This window comes from Suricata suricatta, chromosome 1 (assembly GCF_006229205.1).
Source record: "Suricata suricatta isolate VVHF042 chromosome 1, meerkat_22Aug2017_6uvM2_HiC, whole genome shotgun sequence".
Lineage (NCBI taxonomy): Eukaryota > Metazoa > Chordata > Mammalia > Carnivora > Herpestidae > Suricata > Suricata suricatta.
The window spans coordinates 193529290-193540208 of record NC_043700.1 but is presented as its reverse complement, the minus strand read 5'-3'; positions in this window follow the sequence as shown (position 1 = coordinate 193540208).

Here is a 10919-nt window from a genome sequence, read left to right as displayed (position 1 = left end):
CATCTGCTGAGAAGATGATTCTTTCCAACCCCCTGAATTATCTTGCATTTGTTCCCGGATTCTCAGTTCTGCCCCCCTGACCTGTACACCCTGTGCTTTAGTGTCTTGGCTAGTGGGGCTCTGCAGTAGGTTCTGAAGCCTGAAAGGGAGTCCTCCAACTTTGTTCTTCTCAAGATTGTTGTCCTTCCTCTGGGCCCCTTGCATTTCCAAATGAATTTTGGGATCGGCTTGTTAATTCCTGCCAAAAAAAAAAAAAAAAAGAGGCAGCTGCGATTCTGATGGCGGTCTTGTCGCACGTGGGGTCACCGTGGGAGCGCTGTCATCCTGACGTCAGGTTGTGTGGCTACGTGCCAGGGCCCCCGAGTTACTGGGCCTCCACTCGGCTTGTTTCAGTGATGTTTTTTACACGCTTGGCACTTACTTTATTAAATGTATTCTTAAGTATTTTATTCTCTTTAATGCTTTTGTAAGTGTAATTGTCTCTCTGAATTCCATTTTTGGGTTGTTTATAATTTATAGAAATTCAACTGATTTTTGTATGTTGGTCTTATAGACTGAAACCTTGCACAACTCAGTTAATTCTGATAGATTTGCCTGTGTGTGTAGATTTCTTAGGATTTTCTCTACACACAATCGTGTCATCTGCAAATAGAATGCTTCCTTTCTCTTCGGATGCCTTCTTTCTTTCGTTCCCCTAACTGCTTTGGCCGACTCGGGCCCTCTGGGACGTGCCCAATGGCCGGGGTGAGAGTGGGCGTCGCCATCTTGTTCCTGGTCTTGAGGAGAAAAATCTTCAGTTTCCCCCCACGGTGTGGCGTGGGCTGTGGGCTTTTGCAGCCGTCTTTGCCAGGCTGAGAAAGTTGCCTTCTGATTCTACTTGTCGAGTGCTTTTGTCTTGAAAGAATGTTGGATTCTGTGAGATGTCCATCTGTCTCCGCTGAACCGATCGTGTGGATTTTGTCCTTTATTCTGTTGATAGGGTTTATTACATTGATCGGCTTTTGTACGTTGAACCACTCTTGGCTTCCTTGGGATAAACCCCACTTGGTTGTGATAATTCTTTTTATATATTACTGGTTTGGCTTGCTAATGTTCTCAGATTCCACTGACCTAGTGTGCTAGTGCTTTGTTAAGGATGTTCTTGTCTGTATTCATGGCAGATGTGTGTGTGTGTGTTACTTTGGTGTTGTCTTTGTGTGCCTTTCCTGCCGGAGCACTGCTGGCTCATAGGTTGACTTGGGAGGTGTCCTTCCTCTTCTGTTTCCTTGGAGCAGTTTGTGAAAGATTTGTGTTCATTCTTTAAGTGTTTGGTAGAATTCACCAGCAAAGTCCTTTGTTCCTGGGCTTTTCCTTGTGAGACTTTTTTTTTTCTTAATTAACTTTTTATCTTCATCTATTATAGATTTGTTTAGATGTTTTGTTCTTCCTTGAGCCAGTTTCAGTCCTTCTTTTTTTTTTAATGTTTATTTTTGAGAGAGACAGAGACAGAGCGTGAGCATGAGCATGAGCAGGAAGGGGCAGAGAGAGGGGGAGGCACAGAATCCAAGGCAGGTCCGGGCTCTGAATGCCGGCTCAGGCCCTGACGCGGGACTCGGACTCATGGACCGTGATACCATGACCTGAGCTGAAGTCAGACTCGTAACCAGCTGAGCCCCCGGGCGCCCCAGTTGTAGGAGTGTCTGCGTTTTTAGGAATGTGTCCATTCTGTACAGGTTTTTGATTGTAATTTGATGATCTCCGTCCTTCATGGTAACATCTCTTCTTTCACTCCTGATCTTAGAAAATGGAATGTCTTCTCTCTCTTTAAAATGTTCTTGGCCAGCCTAGCTAAAGGTTTATCAATTTTGCTATCTATTCAAAACCCAACTTTTTTTCTCTTATTTTTTGATTGTTTTATTAATTTCTACTCTACTTTTTATTATTTATTTCGGGTTGCTTTGGGTCAGTTTTCTTTTTTCCTAGTTTCTGAAGATGATTAGCTCCTGGGCTTGAGGCCTAGCTGCGTGCTCAGGCGGCCGCTCACCCCAGCGCCGCCGTGGCCTCCTCGTGCGAGCCGTGCTCTGCTCTGCCTCATCTTCGTCTCCAAGTGTTTTCTAATTTTTCTTGTGATTTTTTTTTTAGGAGTTGGTTTACTTTCCACACACTTGTTAATTTCCCAAATTTTTTCTCTTATTTGATTTCTGATTTTATTCCGTGTGGCCAAAGCACACGTTACGTATGATTTCGGTCCTTTAAAGTTTAGGACTTACCTTATGTGTGTGCTGCGCCGGAGGATGTTCCGCGTGCACAGGTGTCGCACAGAGACACGCTGGGTGAGTCGGTTCCTAGTGTTCACGTCTTCTCTTTCCTTATTTTCCTTCAGCCCCGTTATATCCCCTGTTGAAAGTGAGGCATCGCTGTTTCCAACCAGTATTGTCGAGGTGTCTGTTTCTCCTTTCGTTCTGTCAGTGTTGCTTCATGTGATTTGGGGCTCTGTTGTTAAGTGCATATGTGTTCATGCTATTATTTCTTCCTGAGAGATTGACCCTTGACAACACGGCCTTCTCCGTGTCTAGGCGCCTGTGAGCACGCCTCCTGGTGGTGGTTTGCACCTTCCGTTGTACATTTTACTTTCGTTGTATCCAGTTCTCACGCGCTCCTCGTAGGTGGCGCCTGGCTGAGCGGGCTTTTCATTTGCTCCGCCGGCCTCGGCCCCTCGAAGCGCAGGGTTTACCCCACTTACCCGTACGTGGTTACGACACGGAGGGTTTACACCTGTCAGTTCTCAGCTTTCCCGCACGTCTTTTCCTCCTCTCTCTTCCCCATTGCCCTTTCCTCGTGTGGTGGATGGATGTTCACTTATTTCCCTGTGTCTTTCATCGGGTGTTCGGTGTTGTTTTGGGGGAGTCCTGTAGCGGTTGCTCCGAGGTTCCAGTGCACGGCTGGATAGTCTAGTCTGGATTAATCTCGGCTTCATTTCAGGAGCGTTTGCTCTGAGACAGGTCTGTTCCTCCCAGCTCCTCTGTGCCATCTTTTTGTCGCACAAGTTACATCTTTATAGATTGTGAGCCCATCAGCCCGGTTTTGTGATGATCGCTTTACGCAGCTCTTTTGACTCGGACAGGAAGAGGGGGCGTTTACAGACCTAGACACGTTCTTTCTGTCTGCTGTGTGGTCGCCTTGAGCGGCACCCTCGGGTTCTCCCTGTGGATCTGACTGGTGCCTTGCACTCCGCTCTGAAGGGCTCCCTGCGGTGTTTCCTTTGGGGGGGGGGTCGGCCAGCAATGAATCCTCCCGTTTTGTTTACCTGGAGCATTTTCTTCTTGGCTTTGCTGGACTGTGAGGTCTTGGTGATATCTTTCTGTTCTAACACTTGGAATGTGTCGTCTCCCTGCCTTCTGGCATCCATGGTGTCTCACAAGAAACCTTCTAGAAGCCCGTGGACACAGGAGGTTGGGGCTCCTCCTGGCTGCTTCCAAGGGACCCCCTTGTCTCTGACTTTTGACAGTTTAACTGTGTCCTTGTTTGTGTCGTCCTTGAAATTTGTTGAGCTCCTTGGATTTAGAGGTCGTTTTTCATCGACTTTGGGAGGCGTGGGGCCATCATTCCTGCCGCCTCCTTCTTGTTCCTGTCGTCGGCCTCCCGCTACGCGCATGTCGCCGGCCGAGGACGGCTCTCTGCTCCCTGAGGCCCCATTCACTTCTCTTCAGTCTTTTTTCTGCTCCTCAGGACGGACCTGCTGATCTGTCCTGAGGCCACAGATCGTTTTGTCAACGAAAATCTAATGTTTGGTTGCTCTAATGAATTCTTCATTTCGCTTATACTTTCCAAGTCCAGAATGTCTGTTTGGTTCTTTTCTGTAATTTCTGTCTTTTCACCAATAGTCCGTATCCATTTTCATTCCTCAGGCATGCCCTCCTTCGGTTCTTTGGGCATATTTCTAATAACTGACTTACAGCACTGGGCTGGGTTCATTCAGGGGCGGTCTCCGTGGGGCGCTTCCTCCGTGTGTAGGCCACGCTTCCCTGATGCCTCGTGTCATGATTTTTATGTTGAAAATTAGACATTTTAGACAATATGACATGACCACTCTGGAAATCAGATCCCTCACCCCAAATTTGTTTAATGTCCTTTCTGGACTAATTATGTAAAATCCGTATTCTTTGTCACGCTTGGCCGCTGAAGTGTCCGGTTAGCTCAGTGATCAGCTGGGGACCGAACAGACGCCCTTCGCTTTGGCCCACGAGGTCTTGTGGGTTTGCAGACAAGCTGTGTGGGCACATGGGCGCACTTCAAATGCTCAGCCAGGCAGTGCCACCTCCGCCTTGGTCACACCTCCTGCTTGTGCAGGGTCTCAGCTTCGGCCAGCGGTGAGAGCTGAGCACTGCTCGGGTCTGAGCTGGCCGGCCAGCCTCTCAGGCCCAAGTGCCAGTCGCCTCGGGGGCAGCCCATCGGTCAGCAGCGCCGCTGAGGGTCCCCGCAGAGCCCGCTCAGCCAGAGGAGTCGGGCCAGAAGACAAGCCTGGCGAGCGATTTTGCCAGACGTTTCAGGTGGTGCCAGTTCTCTGGGAGGGGGCAGGGGCTCCGGGGGCGCCCCCAGTGGCCGCCTGGGTCTAGAGGCCGCACCCCGAGCCTGGAGAGCGGGGGTGGGACAGCGCGCCTCCCGCCGCACGCAGCCCTGCACCGCTCCGGGCCTGTGGTTAATTTCCAGTCTTGGAAGTGTGCGTTCCGTTTCCCCAGGGTTCTGTGGCCTTCGAGCAGCCCCGACTCCGGGGCAGGAAGGCCCTTCCTAGCCCTCGGCCGTTCCCAGAGGCCCCGCCGCACGCAGCCCTGCACACACGCGTCCACAGCAGCCACACTCGCGGGGTCCCCGGGATCGGATCGCAGGTGCGGAGTCGCGGGGTTCATGCAGCTGCTGTCTCCGGTGGGGCCCCGGCTCGCCCCGGCCCCCAGTGTGGTGGCGAGTGCCCAGGGCCCCGTCCGGTGTCCGGTGACCTTTGTCATGCGTGAGCAACTGAGTGCTTTTCCTGCGCTGAAGCCCTCTCTCCTCCCTTTCCGGGAGGCCGCACCCACAGCCTCGCTCCCTTCCTGTTGACCGACTGACTGTCCGACTGACTGACTGACTGACTGAGCGGTAGAAGGTCTTCGTTGACTAAGAGCAGCTCTGTGTCGCGAGCCACAAGTGTTTCCCGTCTGCCGGTCTTGCCGATGTCGTTCTACCGTGTGGGTTTTGTATGCAGTCGAATCTTCCCGATCTTTCCTGCCTCCTGTGTTGTGTGTCCCTTCCCCACCCAAAGATCACATTAAAACATTTTCCCATGTTTCCTGGTACTTCCATGGGCTGCACTTTCAAAGCTGAGTCACTGCTCTGTTTATCACTGATTTGATACGAAACATGAGCCGGGAAATCCGTGTTTGGTTTCAAATAGGTGGCCAGTGGTGCCATCCATTTCTTTTTTTTAAATTTTTTTATGCCTTTATTTTACTTTGAGAGAGAGGAGAGTGTGAGCGGGGAGGTCACAGAGAGCGAGGGAGACACAGAATCCGAAGCAGCTCCAGGCTCCGAGCTGTCTGCACAGAGCCCGACGTGGGGCTCGAATCCACGGACTGTGAGATCGTGACGAAGTCGGACGCTCATCTGGCTGAGCTCCCCACACGCTCCGGTGTCATCCATTTCCCGGTAAATCAAGATTTCTCCTGCAGATGTGGAATACTGCCTTTTTCTTACGTTGACACCACGGACAGAACTTTCTTCTGTCCCGTCAACTGCCCTGTTCCTATAGTGTCACACCGTTTTGATTGCTGGGGCTTCGTCCTGTGTTTTTATGTCAGAGACCTCTTTCTGCTCCTCTGAGGCAGATAGGAAACGAGGGGTGCAGGGTTGGGGAGGGTTTTGTGAAACTTAACTTGAGCCAGAACAGCTTTGTGCACCATCTTATCCCGCCTCCGCGTGAGTTCCCTGAAGGGCAGGCCGGAGGGAGAGCTGGCCCGGGCTGTGGTGACGGCCCCGCGAGGGGGTCCTGGCCCAGAGAGGGGAGGGCAAGGCCGCGCACCTGCGTACTGCAGGCCTGGGAACGGGCCAGAAAGGACAGGCTGGGCGGAGCCTGTCGAATGGGCAGGGAGCCCCGCATCTCTGTGCCATGTGGGGGGGGGTGCAGCGGGGCCCGGACGAGGGCACGGAGGCAGAGGGACAGCAAGGAAGAGCACCGCAGGTGGTTGTGCCCAGGCCAAGGGGCCTCCCAAGGCCACAGAGGACAGTGGCGGCAGTGGCTTGTGGCCTGATGGGTTCTCTCTCCAGAAGGACCAGGGCAGGGAGGGCCCATCAGGGTAGGCGGTGTGGGGCCGTGGGGGCTGCTGGCAGAGCATGGGACAGAGGGGCACAGTTTCCCCGTGTGGGCCGGCCCACGGGTCGTCAGAGGGACGGCAGGAGGGACGGTCAGCAGGGCCCAGGGAGCGTTGCTGAGCATCGCAGCCTCAGGACTGGGGTTGGGCCGAAGTTACAGAAACGGTGTGTCGCAGTTAGGACTGGCCGCACAGAACAGAGGATTCCCGAGTGGCCCTGGCTTGCAGACACGAGGATTCATGTGCGCTTCTGCCATTAAAATTCCCAAGATGAGTGCCCCAGGCTGGTGAGAGGCCACCCACGGTGCCCTCGGGGCCACACCTCCTCCTGCACAGTGCGTGGGGCCTCCGTTCCCCAGGCTGCCTCTTGGCCCAAGTTGGCTGCTGGGGCTCCAGCCATGACAGGGCCTGGAGAAGAAAGCAGGGGGCGGGATGTGCATCCGTTTTCTGTGGGGCCTTTCCAGGAGCCCCTCTGGGGAGGGGAGGACACACGCTGCTCCTGTTGCCTTGGCAGACTTGGTCACAGGGCCGCATCTGGCTGTCTGGAAAGCACGGCGTGTGGTCTCTGCCCTGGGGCTAGGACCCCACGGCCATCCGGGCTGTGTCCAGGCGAGAGAGAGAGCACAGATCTGCCCTCTGTAGGGCTGCTCTGAAGGGGCCAAGACACAGCGCTGCAGGGGACATGCCACCCTGCAATTGTTGCCTGCCTGTGGGGAAGGCGGCCCTGGGATGCACCTGTGTCCGTGTCGGTCTCTGCGTCCCGAGAATGACCTCCTTGATCCCACCCCCCCCCAGCTGGTGCCCCAGGCCTTGCCCTCCTTATGTAAATGCCATCCCCGCCAGGAAGGAGGCCCCCTTGAGCTGCATGACACTTCACAGAGCCCCGTGAACCTCAGGTGAGCCAGGGCAGAGACCTGGGGGCCCCACATTGGGTCCTCTGGGTGCCACTTTGGGACGAGGAGTGTGACAGCTGAGGCTGGCTGGCTGGGAGGAGGAATGGGAGGGGCACGGGCAGTGACTGGTGGAGGCTGGGTGGCACCGCCAGATGCCAGGAGGCCTGTGCCCAAGAGACAGTCCCCTGCTGCGATGTGGGGAGGGGACCACAGAGGAGGGCTCGACAACCTGCCCAGCCCCAGGGCTGGCTGGGGAGTGCACGGGGGCTGGGGCCTCTTTCCAGAGGAGGCTGGAGCTGCGCTCATGGGTGCCTCTTCCGGCTGCAGGTGGGGCCTGAGGGGCAGGCGGTGGGGCCGGGGCTGTGGGCTGAAGTGAAGTGGATGGAGACACTGAAGTGGACAGCGAGTGTAGACAGCCCTTGGGTACCTCTGGCTCCGAAGGGGGACAGCTGGACGCAATGCAGGGTCGGCTTGAAGGAGGGTGGAGACACTAGAGCGTGTTTGGACACTGCCCATGAGGAAGAGTGGGTGAGGAGGGCGGGTGCAGGAGTCAGTCTGAGGTGGGCGGGGAGGGCACATGGTGGGATGGGTGGGTTGCCCGAGCTGGCAGTGGGGCATAGGGGCGGTGGAGGGTCATGGAGAGAGGGAAGTGAGCACGTGGGGTGTGGCGGCAGGCTGCTGGCCCGGTGAGAGCCCGCTGGAGGGTGTGGCCAGCATCTGGGTGAGCCCATGGCCCCCATGTGCCCAGCCGCCGGAGGGGGGTTCGGGGTAGGGATGGGGGCTGAACAAAGCTGAGTAAACGAGCTGGGCAGGTAGGCAAGGAATCGGGCAAAGCTGCCAGGATGTGAAGGTGGCGGGTCTGCCAGCACCCCTATATCCATTCTCCCCTCTTTACTAAGTTACCACCAGCTTTAAAAAAAAAAAAAAACCACTACATTTCCCAGCCTCCCTTAGATAGGAGTGGTCATGTGACCAAGCTCTGACCAACAGGTTATGAGCAGCTGTGTTACACAGGCTTCTGGGCAAGCACCTCAAACGAAAAGGGGAGTGCCCCTCTTCTCCTTCCCTCTCTGTTTGCTGCCTGGAATGGGGATGTGATGGCTGGAGCATCACCCTCCACAAGGATCCCTGAAGATGAGGACCCGGCCCAGGGATGCTGTAGTAGGTAGTAGGATGGAGTAGGCTTTCCAAGGGCTCTTGGTAGGTGTCAGAGCCGTGTGGGGCTGCCAGCAGCCAGACTTCCTTGCACAAAAGAAAATACTCTTCTTTCAACTTGTGTTCTTCGGATTTTGTTTTTCATGCCACCAAAGCCAACCCCAATAGCAAGGGACCACAGAGTGCCGGCTGTGGGCTGGGCTGGGCATGGAGGGGAAGAGGTGGGCTGGGTGGTGTGGGGCGTGGCCTCATGGGAAGGGAGCTCTGCCTCTCCCCAGGCTCAGTGGTGGTTGGGCAGGAGACTGAGGGTCTTCGTGGTGAGCCAGCTTCCCGGCAAGGCCCTCAGCAGCCTGTGTCTCGGCTCGTGCTTGCAGGGCCTGTGCCTTGCTGGACAGGAGACTCTGTCCAGGTGACAGGAACTACATGGGCATCTTCTGGGGTTACAGATGGATGGTGACTGCAGCCAGGACTGGTCCTAGGAGTTTGAGGAGGGGGCATCCCACAGTGCACTCAGATCCCAGGACCGAGACAGTCCTTCGGGCACTAACAGCAAAGTGAGACCCCCGTGGGGCAGGGACAGTGATGCGGGGCCAGGAAAACCACCACTCCCCTCCGCCTCTAGCCCAGTCTGGGAGCGCTGGCACCCAGGCCTGAGCACCCCGGAGGCACTGTCCCCGGGAGTCAGCCTGGCCTCGGAGGCCTGTGACGCGGCACGCCCCACTGAGCTCCGCAAGGCGGGCTTAGGAGAAGCAGGAGCGCCCCGGAGGACAGAGCCCACACCGGAGGTGGACAGGCTTACCTTCTCTGGCCCATCCTCCCCGCCCCCAAGAAGTGGGGGCTGTGGCTTCTTGCCTGACAGCCCCTTGAGCCCACTTGGGTTAAGTTTACGATAATGATGGGATTCAAATTCAGCCCAAGAGCCTTCTGGAACTTTCTGGAGCTCTGGGTCTCCTCTGTCAGCTGCCTACACTCTGGATGCCTAGGCTTCAGTGGTGAGGCTAGGGGTGCCCCCACCTCCTCCCCGTCTCCCGTTAGATTCAGATTTGAGCCCCCCCCCCCCCCCCCCCCCGCTGGAGCATGCTGAGCCCCGCCAGCGGGAGAGCCCCCCCTCTCGGGGCTGACGAAGTCAGCAGGGTTACTTAGTCCTGGCGCCAAGGCTACGCAGACGGAGAGCTGAGAGGGGTGGCAGGTGGGGTGGAGACCGGAGGCGCTGAGGGAGGCCAGCCGCGGCGGTGGGCACGGTGGTCCCAGCTGCCCCTCAACCGCCCGTTACCCGCCAGCGATGGTGAAGCCGGCGGGGGGCGCTCTCCCCACTGCTGCCAGGCAGGTGCGGGATCGCTGCCGCCCGCCCCCACCGCGCCTCCGCCCCCAGCCCTGCCCAAAGTGGACGGTGGCGGGCTCCGTGGCGCAGGGGGACTCGCCTGGGGGCGCGCGCGGCGCAGGGCGCGGCTCTGAGCAGCCCCACGGGCCCCACGTCCCCCGGGTCCCGCCGGGCTGCGAGCTCTACTCGAGTCCCGGTGGCCCCGCAGCCTCGGCTCTCGCGTCGGGCAGCCAATGGCCCAGGCACCGCCGCCTCTAGCCTCCCCACGTCCCCGGGGCTCCAGAACCCGCGTGGGGACCGCGCCTGGAGGGGGACCCGCGAGTGGTTGGAGGAGAGGGGACCGCGCCTGGAGGGGGACCCGCGAGTGGTTGGAGGAGAGGCGGCCGCGCCGGGCCGGCGCCCCGGACTCCCGAGGCCGGGCTTGAGGCCGGGCTTGCGGTCCAGCTCGGCGCCCCAGGGCGAGTCGCTGGAGCCCAGCGGGCCCCAGCTCTCCTCCGCTGAGAAGCGACAGGAGCTCGTCCCTGCGGGGCCCCCGCCGCGCCCCGCCCGGCGTCCCCCACCCCTGAGAGCCCTCCGACGCTATGCGGACGGGGAAGGGGACATCCCTGAAGCTAGGGGCTCCGGGGCAGGGGACCGTAGCCTCAGTCACGCAGCCCCAAGCGCGCGCCCGTGCACGTGTGTGACGGGACCCAGACGCCATCCGACAGCAGTTTGGCCACAGGACACCACGCCCACGGGGAAACCGAGTCCTGAATCCAGCCCCGAGTACGCCCCGGCGGGACCGGACGCGGCCGGCGCAGGCATCGCGGGAGCCTGAGGGACGCGGCTTCGGCCTCCTGCGGTTTATTGATTGAGTAAAGTTCGGCAAAGTGCTTCCTCCGAGCGGGCCGAGCCGCGCACAGTCATTTATAAATTTAAAACTCTTCTGTAGCAACGGGCTATATACAGAGTCCCCGACCGAGGCCTGGCAAAGGAGCGGCGGCGGGCGGCTCCGGGTCCCCGTGGGCCGCGCGCTCACAGGTGCGGCGCGTAGAAGGCGGGAGCGCCGTAGGTCTGCGAGCCCAGCACGAAGGGCGACAGCACCGCGGGGCTCGACAGGAAGGGCAGCTGCGCGGCGCACACCAGGCCGCCGGGGCCGTGCGCCGGGTACCCGGCCGGGCCGTGCATGGCGAGCGGCGCGCCCATGGGCGGCGACGGGCTGAGCGGGCTGAGGCCGCCCGGCAGCCCCGC